This window comes from Parasteatoda tepidariorum, chromosome 7 (genome assembly GCF_982258835.1).
Source record: "Parasteatoda tepidariorum strain Cologne lab strain chromosome 7, Ptep-v5.0, whole genome shotgun sequence".
Taxonomy (NCBI): Eukaryota; Metazoa; Arthropoda; class Arachnida; order Araneae; family Theridiidae; genus Parasteatoda; species Parasteatoda tepidariorum.
The window spans coordinates 8,268,789-8,285,590 of record NC_141761.1 but is presented as its reverse complement, the minus strand read 5'-3'; the positions used below and the strand labels follow the sequence as shown (position 1 = coordinate 8,285,590).

Below are 16,802 nucleotides of genomic sequence, written 5' to 3'. Positions count from 1 at the left end.
AATGTCTTTGCACGAATAATTATTCAAATTATTATAATATATATATATATATATATATATATATATATATATATATATATATATATATATATATATATATATATATATATATATATATATATATATATATATATATATATATATATATATATATATATATATATATACAGGGTGTCTCAGTTAAGCGTTTCAGAACTTCTAAGAGGGGTAGGGGGCATCCTGACGACTCGAAATCATATAGCAATGTGGGGTCGGAAATGCTTTCCTGAAGCGGTGACGTACACAGAAGCACCATAAAGAAAAGAGACCGTAAGTGAAAAATCGCTATAATAATACATTGAAAAAATTATATGGTACATGGGCCAAAGTAAGTGTTCGAAGTTTCTGCCCCCGGCTACAATGCACACCTCACATCTCCGGCGCATGGTTATTCGAACATTCTGCAATACTCCAGGCATATCTCGCAGGCAGCTACTGCGATTCTTGCAACCAGCATTATCAACAGGGGTGTCATAAACCCGTGTTTTCATATGACTCCAGAAGTCAAAACATGATAGGTCGGGTGACCGAGGAGGCCATATAATTTTTTCAATGTATTATTATAGCGATTTTTCACTTACGGTCTCTTTTCTTTATGGTGCTTCTGTGTACGTCACCGCTTCAGGAAAGCATTTCCGACCCCACATTGCTATATGATTTCGAGTCGTCAGGATGCCCCCTACCCCTCTTAGAAGTTCTGAAACGCTTAACTGAGACACCCTGTATATATATATACCTATCAAAATCTCCCAATTCATTTCTTAATGTCCGCGTAAGACTATCTACCTTGCTAATTAATTGCCCTCAATCGTTTTGTTTTGATTTAACAAGGAGTAAAGATAAAATAAATCATAATTTATGTAAATATTTAAACATTGCTGCCTTTATGAATGTTTTTTTTTTAAAGAAAACAATCATATTTTGCGTTACACGTAAAGGGAAACCACGAAAATATCATTCAGATTGTTGACGCTTGAAGAGTTCCAGCGAAATGCTCAGTAATCGTAATGAATTTTTTTTATATAATAAATCATTTTTTTTTGCGTCTTTGACAGACAGTCAATTATTTCGGTGATTAGCGAGATGCTCTTCATATTTTTTGTAACTTTAAACTCATTCCAAAAATCAAAGTAGCGTGCAATTTAAATATCGGCGTAAAACAATGTTTATAAAAGTTATTAAAATAATTTATTTTAACCAAGATTAAGTTGAAATTAAAGTAATCAAATATTGCGTTAAATGCAACGGAAAACCACGAAAAATTCTTTCAGATAACTGAACAATAATAAGATTACAGCTAAATGTTCATTATCGCAATGAATTATTTTTTAACCATTAATTTATATCATCCTTGACAGACAATTTATCATCTTAGTGAATGTTGTGAAATACTTTTCCGATATTTTTAACTTTTAACACGGCCCAGAAATCAAAGTAACTTGCAATTTAAATATCAGAGTAAAATCATGTTTATAAAAGCTTTTGTAGCAACCTATATATTATTTAAAATAAAATTAAAATTTAGACAAATCAAATGTTGCGTTAAATGCAAAGGAAAACCACGAAAATGTCTTTTAGATTGCTGAACAATAATCGCATTACAGCTAAATGTTCATTATCGCAATGAATTGTTTTTTTAACCATCAATTTTTTTTATCATCCTTGACAGACAATTTGTCATCTTAGTGGATGTTGTGAAACACTTTCTTATATTTTTAACTTTTAACACGACCCATAATATCAAAGTAACTTGTAATTGAAATAGAGGAGTAAAATCATATTTTGAAAGACTTTTTGAATGAAAATAATTAGAATTTCCATTACACACAAATAGAAAACCAAGAAAACGTTTTACTAGCAAACTAGTTGTACGCTAACAGGCAATAATGAGACTATATCTCAGCAATTATTATCATTTTCCTATTTCTTGTGTTTTATATGAAATTTAATGTTTTGACTAGCTTGGAATGTTTACTAAAATGTTGTTTATTTTATTTATTTATTAATTTTTTGTAAATACATGAATTGTATTTTATTTTATTTGAAATATTTGAATTTCAGAATGATATAAAGAATTAAATTTTAATAACATATTAGTTTTTTTTCCTTTTTTTTTTTAAGTTTAAAATTTACGAATTATAAATCTTTAAAAAAATCTGGAAAAAAATGTGTCATAAAATTTGCGAATTTCAGATTTTTCTGGCAAAGAGACTGAATGTTATGAATTATTATTAATCATTACAACTTATAATAAAAATCAAATTAAAAAAAAGAGCAAATTATGTACAGCTGCAATAAATAAGCACCGCAGTTCACTAGAGGGCGTGGATATAGAGTACAAACTAGTTACTAAACCAGTGATGTCAACGTTCACCGTGACGTCCGTTTGGTCGAGTGATTTGAAGGTAAAAGTACCCAGCGGTAAGCCAAGAAGCGGTAAGTTCCTGCAGATAAATGTGCGGAACAATGAGCAATCGCGAAGCTCGAAATTCGTGTAGGTGGTCCAGTTGTTCGCCGCCGCAACACTGTGTGCGAATCAGATTTTTTTTCGCATGATATTGGTGAAAATTATGAGTTGTTGTCAATTTACGTCGCACTAGAGCTGCACAATGGGCTATTGGTGACGGTCTGGGAAACATCCCAGAGGATGATCCGAAGACATGCCATCGCAATTTTGATCCTCTGCGGAGGGGATGGTACTCCTGCTTCATTAGCCCGATGACCTGCGCACGAAGTGGACCACTTTACGGTAGCACAGTTTAACGAGGGCCAATACCGCACACCCTCGGTCCCTCTGCAGACTGATCCACGTGGGCACCCACCCGCCCACTGACCGTAGCCAGTGATGCTTGACTTCGGTGATCTGCTGAGAACCGTGACTTAACGATCAGTCCACTGCGGGACGTGAAAATTATGAGCGAATATTCACTAGTGAAAAATTCGCCTTTGAGATTCACTTTTGCGTGCAGTGACAATGGCTTTTTACAAATTTAGTATTTCCATTTGAACTGGTTAGTAACATTTGCAGAAATGGGCAACCGGATCCTTTACATAATTAGGAAATGTGTCCGTAAACAAACAACTGACTTTGTTGATCATTTCGCGTTAGCATACCCTTAATTATTTAATGGAATAGTTTGAAATATTCCTGTATGTGCATCAGCATTAGTCAATTTTAATTAAAGAATGGTGTGAGTTCTTTTTTATTTTTATTTCTCATAATAATAAGCGCAATAACGTTTTTTTAATTTTTCAACATAATCATGTTTAGAATTATTTATTTAAAAGCTCTGCAATTTTGCATTGCACTTTTAAATGCAAATAATATTTTTCGAAGAAATTAATCTTGTGTAACATTTTTTTTACATTTGGCCGTGGAAGTTTATCAAACCCTGTGCTGGTATAAATGCAGTTGCCATCACAATTGCCATCACAATTTTGATCCTCTTTAGAAGGGATGCGAAGTACGGTGGAACAGCACTTTACGGTGGAACAGCTTAACGAGCACTTTACGGTGGAACAGCTTAACGAGGACCCATGCAGCACACCCTCGGTCCCTACTCAGACTAATCCAAATGGTCACCCACCCGCTCACTGACCTGCTAGGTAATCTGCTAGGAACTATGCCTCTGCGGAACCTTTATCAAGTAGAAAGACAGATAGTACAATTTAAATAAAGACAGAACAAAAACACATCCATGGTAGGATAGGATTCGAACCCGCTACCTCCACACTACAGAACTTTTGGCAGGGGATAACGCTCGGCCTCAAAAAACGCGGGTGGCACGGATCCTCTTCATCATCAACTCAATTCGACTTTGATAGACAATAATTGCCAATCGTTATCGATATTAAGGGATATAAAATACGGGGCAAGACTGGTACCAAACGAGCTCTTCGTATTTCTGCTTTGTTGTTGTGAGTTTTTTTTGTGTGAGTTGGTTGTGTATTTAGTCTAATTTTAGATACAACGAAGGAAATCATGTGTCTTTCTAGGTGTGGTGTAATTTTACTGAACTTTACAGTAAGTATTTTTCTAATTGTCGCTACTTTTACATGCACTTAAAGTTTTTCGAGATAATTGATGGTATGCTTGTAATTGCCTAAATTTCGGAATAATTAATATATCTCTTTTATTAACTTGGTTCAATTGTAAAATCTAAAAATAGTTCTTTTTCGAATATTTTGATAAATATTGGCTTATTTAGAGTATTACTTTTAAAATTATCAGTTTCGCTTAGTTAAAATTCTCTTTAGATTATTGAGTAAAAACGACTTGAGTTTTACGAAACAATAGTTTTACTCTTTTATTTATATATATATATATATATATATATATATATATATATATATATATATATTTTCACGGGATTTAACGTGATTATTAGTTTTTGAATACTAGACATTGCACATACTTTAAATACTGTATCTAACAGTCTGCTTTCAAAACTTAGTAATTTTTTCCCTCTCCGATATTGAATTGACTTATAAAGTTTTGTGACTATTTCAGACTTAATAGACTTCCCACTAAATTCCAAAATATTAAATATTCAAGCTTAATAATAGAGTTTAGTGTTATAAATTTTTTTTTAAATTTAGGTTGCATAAACTTTTAATTTTGTTAAACAAAGTCTTTGTGAAGTCCGAGCTTAGTTCGTTTCTACCTTAGAATCATATATGGCAGTACTTTCGTTACTTGTACCGCCGGTACAAGTAAAAAGTGCGTACTTTTACTTGTAATTCGTTACTTTTAAAATTTAGTACTTTCGTTACTTTTTTAGGGAAAAAGTACAAGTATTTGTAACGGAAATACCAAATTAAATCGTTACTTCTTCCTAAAACTCTGTAAGCTTTCTAGAAAGAAAGAAAAAATTAAAAAAAAAAAATTCTTGCGTTTTTGCGGAAAATGATTTTCTCGCATGACTTCAGCATTAGCCATTGTTACAAATAAAACTGTAGACTGTTCTGTTTCAACTTATACTGCACGTTCAATTATTTTTACTAGCTCAAAGATCACAAAGCTATCTGAAACCCCGTGTTTGCTTTGTTTATGTTTGTGCTTTTAAAACTAGTTTCTATAGAGTAAAACAATTTTACATCAATGGTAATTTAAATAAATAAAAATAATAAACTAAAAATTAAAATCAATTGATAAAATTTCTTTTTCGGGCAAATCCATAAAAAGTTTGATATTAAAATTATATTTGATTTTAAAATTATATTATACGATTATATTATAAAATTATAATATTCTTCCGAATTTAAAAGTAAATTAATGTCCATAACTTTCAAAATTAAAAATAATTAAATAAATAACAACAATTTTGCAAAAGCATTAAAGAACATAAGAATATTATTCAATAAAATTTTAGGTTACTTTGAATTTTCGATTTCCTGGAAGTGTACTCTTCAATCGTTACTTTTTTTAAAAATACTTGTACTTTTACTCGTTACTTTTTAAAAGTAACGTTGCCATACATGCTTAGAACACTGAATTCACTATTTTCCTGATGAGTTCTAGTTTTTCACCGTTAATGACTTCAGTCGAGTGAGGGAAATGTGACTGGGGGTTTTGGGATATACCATACTGTAAAATATATGTAAAATTTATGTATTGAAAATCATTTTTTTTTTTATGCTAGTTATATTATATTTACCTTTAAAATTTTGTTTAATTGAATAAGGTGTGTGTGTGTGTGTGTAATCCATTTTATGTGTATGCAAAAATTATAAATACAGTAGTTGTTGCATTTAAAATGTTATTTTTGTAAAAAAAACCATTTTAGCTTTTATAATAATATAAAGAACAAAACTGAAGAGTCAAATTTTCCATTTTTCGTCAATTTTTCTGAAATATTACATTCCGTATGTCTGCTCTTCTAGAATGACAAACGCTCGTTGGCTCCAATCTACGGCTATTCTATGAACTTCTGCTTTCAACATTTTTACCAATTGAAACTATGTGTTGGCTATTACCATCAATTTATGTTTTGTGGAACAAAAATAGATTAAGTAAAAACGTCATCAGTACTTTGTTATAAAAGGATTCGCCACGGATCGGCGAGTTAAAATTCTATCCGCTGACTGATTAAAACATTCCTGCGGGCAGCAGTTTGCCCATCCCTGCCCTAGAGTGAAGAGAAGCTACCCTCCTTGAAATGCGCTATTGTTTCCATAGCAGCAGTCGGCCTCAGACTTTGTGGCGGGGATAGTTTTTACCGTAGACAAACTATAGGTTTATAAGTCCAATTCGTTTTTATTCGGTTTCGCTACCCCATATGTGTCTAGGATCTCTCCTCTTCTGTTTCCTTAAATCAGGAAAGTTTAATATCGTTATACAGTTAATTAGTTCGTATGTAGTTATGCAAATGTGGTAACCTTCAGCTGGTGCGATTAATTATAATGAATTTTACCTAGAGTGCTTCTAATATGGCCAGGTACTAAAAGATTCTTTGTAAAATCTTGCATATTATCAATATCATCAATTAGTATATTATCATTTTATGTATAATCGATTTCATGATTTTATTCGGGATTTCAGGATTCGGGATTTACTTCTGAAGTAAACAGATTAAAAAATTCGAAACAGTTAAAATCTCATTCAGACAAGAAATTTGTCGGAGAACTGTAAAATGAACTAAAATATTAAGTCTTTTATTTTTTCAATTCTTCTCGGAATTGGAGATTTTAAGTTAACCGCCTGAATATACAGCATCGAACTCTAGTATTGTAGTAGTATTAGTTTAATTTCATTTTTCTATTAGTAATAAGTATACAACGTTCATCAACGAACTTGAAGTATATTTCGTAAAAGTATAAAAACATATTTCACTGTATATGCAACAAATTTTATATTTTTATTGACAGGTTTCCCATTTTCTTGCAGCATCCAAGAAACTACCTGAAAATAGATGTTTGATACTTTACTTCACAAAGTTTTTTACGCTAGATTAAAAAATCTATTCCATACAGAAGAATGTTGGTCATCATTATCCGATTTAGATTGGGTAAGGAAGTTAAGATTTATTTTGATCTGATCAAAGAATTGTTTAATAGAAATTTTATTCTATGAGTCTACTGCTTAACATTTCATCATTAGAACGTTCGCTTTTGAAAACCTTTTAAATTTTTGATCCATCTTTTGAAATGATATTAATTTTTTCGCACTCACAAATGAAAATGAAAGTAGACTCATAAAGACACTTGAATATTTTTAAGCTTTGAAAATTTAACCTTTCAGTTTGAATAAATTAAAAAATTAAATTTTCAAGTTATTATATATTATATAAACTTTATATAAAGACATATCCTTTTCTGAAAATTTCGAGTTTTTGCCCTCAGAATTTTGTTACAATTTAAATGCATTTCCAGAACGTAGATTTTTTACTCCAGGACACATAATAGTTGACTTTAGACTTGCTTGAATCTTTGCATGTAGATTTTGTATAATGTTAGAGATGAACTAAGAGCTAGGGTGCAAGCGTGAATTTGTTATTTCTATCAAGCCTTAAGAATATTAAATTTTTCATTAAAGATTCAATATTAATGTATAGTTAATTCTTTTTGAAATTACAAAATAGTTAAAAACTCGGGTAATAACGTTAATTTAGGTATTTTGAAATTTATGAATTAGAATTTACTGTACAGCCTTTAGCGTGGCATGAAACATGTGTAGTTTTGAACTTATTTTGACTAATATTTTATACATTTTTAAACTTTACATTAAATTTAATTTTAAGTCTTAAAAATTGCGTAAATCCTTCCACGATCAGTCTGATGGTATCGAGCTTCTAAACACCATGAACAGACTGAGGATATTTTACTTCAGAACTGTGGTTACTTCAGAACGAAGAGCAGAATTGGTATCTCTCAGCCTATGCTTAGGTAGCATCATTGGAAGGCTTACTCTCAGGGGGGGGGGGCACCACGGCTCTTAATTGGTTTTTTAAGGCTACAGTGGATTACTCCTAGAATCGTGAAACTCTCTTAAATCGATTTTCTAACTTTGACCATTTTATAATTAAATGATATAAAAAGCATAATAAAATCTCAAGAATTTATAAAACATTTGACAATATTAGTGTTATTTTGCTTTTTATTAGAAAAACATTTTTCTCGATAAAAATTTTGCATTGAACTGAAAATTGAATAAGTTCCATGCTCTACAATTTTGACTATCCCATGAGACTTTTTTGACACTCTAGATCAATAAAAAAAAACTTGTGCCAACTTATTTTGAAATTTTCTAGCTGCAACATATTTTATAGTAATTTCAATGTTCCAAAACGTTCATAAAGGTACTATTTTCATGTTTTTTTTTCAAAACTTTCTTTCTGCTCAGTATGGAAATTAGTTGAAAAATGCGTAGATTTTTTCCCTACAATCTAAAAAGAAATGTAAATGGAGTTGAAATTAACAAATCTTTATATTTAAGGAGAAATTTAGTGCAAAGAGCTTATTTAAACTTAAAATGGAAATTTTTTTTAAAAAAATTGAATTTTCTTGTTATAGCATGAAATACGTACCAAATTGTTTTTTAATATTCTCCATAATTATAAACAATCTCTTTCAAGTTACAGCAATGTAACAGTATTTTTAAGTACTATTTAGCAATGTAAAGCATTTGTGAGTCATTTAGTTACTTGGTTGTATACTTCTGTTGATGAAAGCCAATTATCAACCAATAAAAGCCAATTATCGATGATCAGGAGGCTAATGAAATTTGGTAATTTCTCCAAAGCTCCAAAATAACTTTTACGAATATCTGACTGTAAATCTCTTAATTTCGTGGTTATTTAGAGTTTTTGGTAATTGAAATTTCGTTCTCATTCAAATTTCGTCTGTCTTTGTTAATAGATTTCTGTGATAAATATTTGAAAAGCAAGCATATAGTTCAGAGGTCCTGCGAGTAGAAATTAAATGTTCGGACTGATATGGACATAGTAACAAGTTTTTAAGAATTTCGTAAAATGAAGATTTTGTAAATGACTCAGGAGGTTTACTGAGATTTGCGTAGCTAATAGTTATAAAACCTCACCCAATAATATCAAACACTGCCTCTAACTAAAGTAAAATCCCTATGTTAATTTGACCATAAGAGTAAAGACATTTTGTTTTATGTTTAAAACTAGGCTTTGCATTGAGTACTTCATCGTCATATAGTCTCCTTGGGAACCATATTTTCAAAGATGTCCGTTGCTGACCTAGCTGCCATGAGGATCGTAGTTTGCCAAGATGTCCATTGCTGACCTATCTGCCATGAGGATCGTAGTTTGCCAAGATGTCCATTGCTGACCTATCTGCCATGAGGATCGTAGTCTGCCAAGATGTCCATTGCTGACCTATCTGCCATGAGGACCGTAGTCTGCCAAGATGTCCATTGCTGACTTGGCTGCCATGAGGATCGTAGTCTGCCAAGATGTCCATTGCTGACTTGGCTGCCATGAGGATCGTAGTTTGCCAAGATGTCCATTGCTGACTTGGCTGCCATGAGGATCGTAGTTTGCCAAGATGTCCATTGCTGACTTGGCTCCCATGAGGATCGTAGTTTGCCAAGATGTCCATTGCTGACTTGGCTGCCATGAGGATCGTAGTTTGCCAAGATGTCCATTGCTGACTTGGCTGCCATGAGGATCGTAGTTTGCCAAGATGTCCATTGCTGACTTGGCTGCCATGAGGATCGTAGTTTGCCAAGATGTCCATTGCTGACTTGGCTGCCATGAGGATCGTAGTTTGCCAAGATGTCCATTGCTGACTTGGCTCCCATGAGGATCGTAGTTTGCCAAGATGTCCATTGCTGACTTGGCTCCCATGAGGATCGTAGTTTGCCAAGATGTCCATTGCTGACTTGGCTGCCATGAGGATCGTAGTTTGCCAAGATGTCCATTGCTGACTTGGCTGCCATGAGGATCGTAGTTTGCCAAGATGTCCATTGCTGACTTGGCTGCCATGAGGATCGTAGTTTGCCAAGATGTCCATTGCTGACTTGGCTGCCATGAGGATCGTAGTTTGCCAAGATGTCCATTGCTGACTTGGCTGCCATGAGGATCGTAGTTTGCCAAGATGTCCATTGCTGACTTGGCTGCCATGAGGATCGTAGTTTGCCAAGATGTCCATTGCTGACTTGGCTGCCATGAGGATCGTAGTTTGCCAAGATGTCCATTGCTGACTTGGCTGCCATGAGGATCGTAGTTTGCCAAGATGTCCATTGCTGACTTGGCTGCCATGAGGATCGTAGTTTGCCAAGATGTCCATTGCTGACTTGGCTGCCATGAGGATCGTAGTTTGCCAAGATGTCCATTGCTGACTTGGCTGCCATGAGGATCGTAGTTTTGCCAAGATGATCTACTTCAGTTGCCTAGTCGTCATGACATAACAGAAACGCTGATCATATTTCTTCAAATTAACACGAGGTTTATTTTTATTCTCCTTGAATTATATGAAAATTCCATTTTCAATATTTTGATTATTTGAATTTAAATTTTTTTCTTATAAGAATTAAGTTCTATAATTATTTTTAATTAAATCTAAACACATATTTATAAATTATATGAAATTTAAGTGTACATCTTTTAAAAGTTTATTTCAGAGATTTTTCTTAAGCGTAAAGAATAATTAAATGTTATTTACCTAAATATTCCTTTTTATCATATCTAGAAGTTTTTAGGCTTAAATTATTTTGAGCCATATTTACCCATTAAATATTTTAAATTAAATTTAGTCTCTAAAATTTAGATGCACCTTTTGTAATGTCTATATACGTACTGTTAATAGTCTTAAAATTATTAAGACAAGCTTATTGTTATCTATCGCTCGTTATCAGCTATGACATAATATTTAAGAAAAATTAAATATTAGCGCAAAAGAACTAATTTCGATTTATCTGTGGTTTTCCTCAGAACTATTGTCCAGTACACTAACTAAAATCTAAAAATTGTACTATTCAAAAGAATTGTTTTGGTGTGCCAGTTTAAATTCAAATCATTAAATTCAGAGAATTGTTAAAAATTTCGTTCGGTTCTCAGACGAAACTTATTTAGATGAATAAAATTTTATATCTGATTTAATTTTGGTATTACAAGTTTTTAAATTCTTTTTCAATGTATTTCCACCAAATACATCATGCGTTACTTTCATATTTTAGAATCGTAAATGTGTGTGTGGGGGAGGGGTGAGTTAATTTCAAAGTCAACTGTTAAAATACACTTAATCTGAAGTTTAAGCAAAACTTAAGTAAAAAAGATTTGAGGAATTAATATGATAGACAAAATTCGTACCTAAAATTTGCAGGATATTATTAAAATAAACTAACTCTTAAACTTGTTTTAATCTTTAAAAACAATTTCAGGGCCCGGGTAAAAACCGGTATTTATTAAATCAACATTTTAAAACTCTTTGAGGTAACAGGATGCATAGAAACCGGAAAACTAGTACATAAAATATCAAATTTAGTGTTAATAAAACACTCGTTATGAAATTGATAGTTATCAATTAATCCCACCTCACCAGTAAAATACTATTAAATACCAGTTTTCGTATTTAAGGTAACCCGTACTGTTCGAAATACCAATTTTATCTTACTATTCCGGATCTGTCTGTTTGTGTACCTATCACTTAAATTATTTGAAACCCTTCATGCTATAAAGACTAGCTGTCTCGTCATAGTATCGCATTTTTGAAATTTTATTTTTCTCCTAATCTTAGTTAACTATACAACATTAATTGTTTGCTATCAAAGCTAAGTTGGCACTTCACACATTAGGTCTTATTTTCATTTACGTAACTGCATTAAGATAAATTTCAGAAAACCAATTTAAATTTATAATTTGTCGATCATTTCTATAGTATCTATAGGCAATAACCATTTTAGGTATTTATTCCAAATTTAAAAGAATGTGCTTCATATAAAGTTTGAGAACGAAACTATTAATAAAAAAATTATGAAAAATCAAAACTGTCTAGTAATTTAGCGTAGCGGAACTCGTTAGGTTTGCTCAAGAAATGTTATAATTTTTACACTCAAAAGAAAACTGGTCGCTAACACGCTTTGGCGTAACAGTAATTTTTATCTGTAGATCGAACTAATTATACACATTATCGCATGCACTGAAAATGTTAGATAAGTTAGAATTTTGGTAAATAAAATATTTCAACTTGCCAGTTGATTTCTTAAGATAAACTGAAATTATATTTCTAATAAGATATTTTTAATACAATGATAAATGGGTCTCTACAAAACTAGTCTTGTTTTTAATCTTATTTCTCCGCCGAGTCTTTTTGCATAACGATAATCTTTAAATGGATTTGCCTCAATTTGCTTCATTGCCTCTTAAATATTTTTAGCTGTTTTGATACATATTCAGTATCAGAAGTATCTGTTCAAATAAAAATTTCAACAACGGATGATTCCGTTAGTTTAGTTATCCGAAATTGGCTATGAGCATAGCACGTGATAAAAGGATATTTTAAAAATTTAAAAGAATCTGTGACACTATCTAGCCATAGTTTCAAAAAGTAAATAAATTTAGAAAATTTTCCCTTTTAATGTACATATGCCTGGATGAGCAAATTTGAAGCAATTCAAGTTTAAGGAATTTAGTTATGCATTCATATTTCATGTACGTTATTTCTGGCTAAATACTAACATAAGACTAACATAATACTAACTATAACATATATTTTATCCATAAGCTAACATTAATTCATTGACTCGGCGGCAAAATAAGTTTAAACAATGGGGCATAATTACGCGGTAAAAGTTTTTATATTAAGAGTATACATAAAATTTATATTTTGAAATTAAATTTTTATCAATTATGATATAGAAAGTTTTTTTTAGTTAGGGTTATGCAGTTTCGATCATTTTCAGTTATTTTATTAAGTTTAGTGAAAATCGCGTGGAAAAACTTTTTTAGAAATACTGAAATTCAGCTTTGTTCGAATTTTGAAATTTCTAATTCGGATAAAAATGTCACAGGTGCATTAAAGATACCAATTAAGTTTTAAAAACTTGCATCTATTTTAATAACTATTTACGAAGTCAGAAATTGAAAATTTTATTTTTAAACTAAAACAAATTCTTAACTCGGAAGACATTTTAGAACTAGTGATTTGTACTAAGACTGGATGACTTATTACTTATACCAAAAAGCTAAAATTAATAAAATACAAAACACAAATTAAACTTTCTAGCTTTAATTTTGAAGACAACATAAACAATAAATACCCTGAAACAGTCTTAGTTCGTGAATCTTTTTTAAATGCATAGTCTTGTAATTGTCCATGCTCTTACACATTTCTGAATTATTTTCTTACAGTAAGAATTTTGAAGAATAAAATATAAATAAACGTTTAAAATTTTATAATAATTATTTTCATTAAATGTTGAATTAGTTAATATTTTATTAAAAGTGAAGTGTTAAATATTGGTCACTTATGCGCAATTCAGGAAAAAATGTTAATTGGCTGTAAAATTTGATCAAAAATAAAAACATGTTAAAATGATGTATGGTTGAAATTTTTTCCGGATAAACTCTTTTGCAGAGTTACTCTTATCACAAATCATAACATTCTCATAGTGGATGCACGGTTCCAAATGTTAAATTCCCGAGCCTGACTAACCAGGCCCTAGTTAAATAATACACAGTCCAGTCACATTAATGTGACCACCCGTCAAAAACCAGAATAACCACCTTTGGCAGAGTGGACCGCTATGAGACGTGCAGGAAGAGAGTCAGCTAGGTTTCTGAAGGTGTTCACTGGGATGTTGAGCCATGCCGACTCCAGTGCCATAGCCAGCTGCGCTAGATTACGCTGCTGAGGATATGTGGCGCGAGCAACCCGATAGAGGTGGTCCCACAGATTCTCGATTGGGTTTAAATCCGGAGAGTTTGTGGTCCAAGGAAGTACGGTAAACTCATCCTTGTGCTCTTCGTACCACGCACATACACTGTGAGCTGTATGATACCTCGCATTATCCCACTGGTAGATGCCATCCTTCTAAGGAAAAATCATTCGCATGCAGGGGTGGACATGGTCCGCAAGGGCAGATGCGCACTTGTGCTGATCCATCGCTCCTTCCACAATGATGAGTGCACCCAGTGAATGCCAGTAAAACATTCCCCAAACCATAATGCTCCCTCCTCCAGCCTGGATCCTTCCGGCAATTGTTGCAGGGTGTTTGCTTTCAGACGTTTCATGCTGTATAAGGCCAGCGTTCATCCGTCCGATGGAGCATAAAAAGTGATTCATCGAATAAAGCCACCTGTCGCCACTCTGTGGACGTCCAGTTGCGGTACTGGCATGCAAATTCCAGCCTTCGTCGCCGATGAACAGCAGTCAGCATAGATGCATTAACAAGGTTTCTGCTACGGAGGCCCAAGAGCAGCAACATTCGCTGAACCGTTGTTGAGGATACACACTTGGTAGCCCCTAGGTTCATCTGGGCGGTCAGTTGCTCAACAGTTGAACGTCTATTCATCCGAACGCGTCTCCGTAGCTTTCCTTTGCCTCTGCTATCTATAGCCCGTGGTGCACCGCATGTGGCACGCCGCTGATTTTGGATAGTGCCATTTTACCATGCACAGTATACTTTCAACACGGTGGCACGAAAACAGTTCACAAAATTAGCCGTTTCCGAAATGATTCCACACTTGGCCCGAAAGCCAATAATCATGCCCTTTTGGACGTCGGATAAATCGCTACGTTTTTGCATTACGCCAACGCTTGAAATGCTTTCAGATGCCCTAGGACATCCTTTATATACACTCTACTGTAATATGCTGCCACCTGCCTTTTGTGATTGGTTATTTCACGTTGATGTCGAAGGTAAGTGGTGGTCACATTAATGTGACTGGACTGTGTATTTTAGCTCTACAAAGTTACGCGAGAAAATCTGAATTCCTTTCTGAATTTAACGCGTTGGCAGAGCGTAGCAGTGCAGAATTGATTAGCGGGTATATGAAATCGTTATACGTTTAGTGTATAAATGAATAAAACAAATCTTAGTTTAATGCGAAGAATGTTAACTTAGTAAAAATACCAGATTTATTCGACCTATCCAAATTCAAGATAATTTATTAAAATTTTAAAATATATTTTTAAGGAAGGGGTTTAAATCTTTCAACATTCATGTTTCTAATAAAACAAAATGTGTATTTATGTGTTTTAAAAAATAATAGGTTCAACGTATTCACGTATAAATTAAATGTTGCCAATTTAAGATTTGAAAAATCGTAAGTATGGTGCTAAGTAAATAAATAGAGAACTTTTGAAACACTCATTTGAGACGAAATCTAACTCTTATTTTTAAACTGAACTATTTCTTTTAATTATACCGATCTTGTGCAAAAGTGCTAGAAATATAGGTTCTTGGTCAGAGAGGGGAAAAATTTCGGATAGAAGTTTGAATCTACTATTTGAAGAGATACCCGAATAATCCATAAGGTAAAGTATAAACATACTTTCTTAATGTGTTCATTTTTATATCTAACAGCAAAATTTTGAATAATTTTCAGATTCTCATAATAAGTTGCAATTGCGTTTAATACATAGATAACAAAAAGCTTGTTCAATCCTTAAATGTTGTCTGAAATGCAGATTTGCAAATTCCAAAAAATGATTCATTAATCTTCAAATTTGCATTGATTTGTGTTCTATCCTAAGCGGATCATTGTTAAAACTGGTGAGAAATGTTCTCTGCAAATATAAATTCAATAGAACTAGTGAGCTGCGCCCCCTGCTCGCTAACGCTCTCCAACCCCGAAAATTTCTGCGCAATCTTGCATGGTTTGCTTCGCTCGCTACTAACTTAGGTACATTGCAAATGCACAAAATTCTAAGAATTCAAAACAATCATTCAAATCCATATAACAACTTTTTTAAAAAAATAATTACATCTTTTTAGTAAATACTAAGTCATTAAAATAAATTTGGATTCAAATAAATGACATGTAATTCGTTAAACCTATTAGAAATGTGCTATAGTATAATTCGTGATATGAATCAAAAATTGTCAAATAAATTCGTAATATATAAATTCGTGGAAAAAAGCGCTTTCGACAAAATACTAAAATAGAGATCTATCGACAAAGACTACTCACTTCTGCCTAGCTTAATAGTACGAGATTGCCGCAGCTGATGCTCTCTGGTTATTTCAGTTTCCGTTTTTAAAAGCGCTATATGTTGAGCCACCTCAGCTAGGTTTGGCATGTGACATTTTTAGCGGCAATCATTGGTCGATTCGCCGTGTAAGAGAAATAGTAACTTAAACAAAACAAAGCAAACGTTCCACCGGTGGAAGAGAAATAAAGCCAAAATTTGGGAGCCACGTAAGATAATTATATATATTAGAAGTCGTAAATGATACGAAATCAGGGTCATATGATACAAAACGTTAAACCAGTTTTTGGAATCTCTAATAGTGTTTACCTATATTAAGTTAAATTGTCTGAAGTATAATTTCTATGAAATTCTCATTATCTACTTTTAGATGTGGGTTCAACTTTTAACCGTTTGAGTGCTGAAGAGTTTTCTTATATATATGCTAATAGTGCGGAATGAAATGCGTACAACACTACTAACCAACTACTACTAACTATTACCAACTACTAACCAACCTATACTAACCAACAGCAACGTCTCAGCATTTTCGGTACAATAGCGCTTCTCCGAATTTTTGGCGCATAACAAGCGATAGCTCTTCCCCTCACTCAAACGGTTAATATAGCACCACTTAACTCAAAGCAAACAAAGAGCAGCATAGT

General features: G+C 32.7%; 1 protein-coding gene and 2 long non-coding RNA genes across 7 annotated transcripts in view; 2 read left to right on the top strand and 1 right to left on the bottom strand.

The window, feature by feature from the left end:
* The window catches only part of LOC107440777 (mitochondrial potassium channel ATP-binding subunit), a 546,992-nt gene that overhangs the window by 472,857 nt on the left and 57,333 nt on the right, over window positions 1–16,802 (top strand). The window lies entirely within an intron of this gene.
* LOC147806797 (uncharacterized) overlaps window positions 1–16,802 on the bottom strand; it is a 494,278-nt gene that overhangs the window by 421,028 nt on the left and 56,448 nt on the right. The window lies entirely within an intron of this gene.
* Window positions 3,935–9,293, top strand: LOC147806798 (uncharacterized). The gene is made up of 3 exons (XR_015435234.1): window positions 3,935–4,063; window positions 6,926–7,046; window positions 9,171–9,293. It is a non-coding gene; the product is annotated as an uncharacterized LOC147806798 (long non-coding RNA).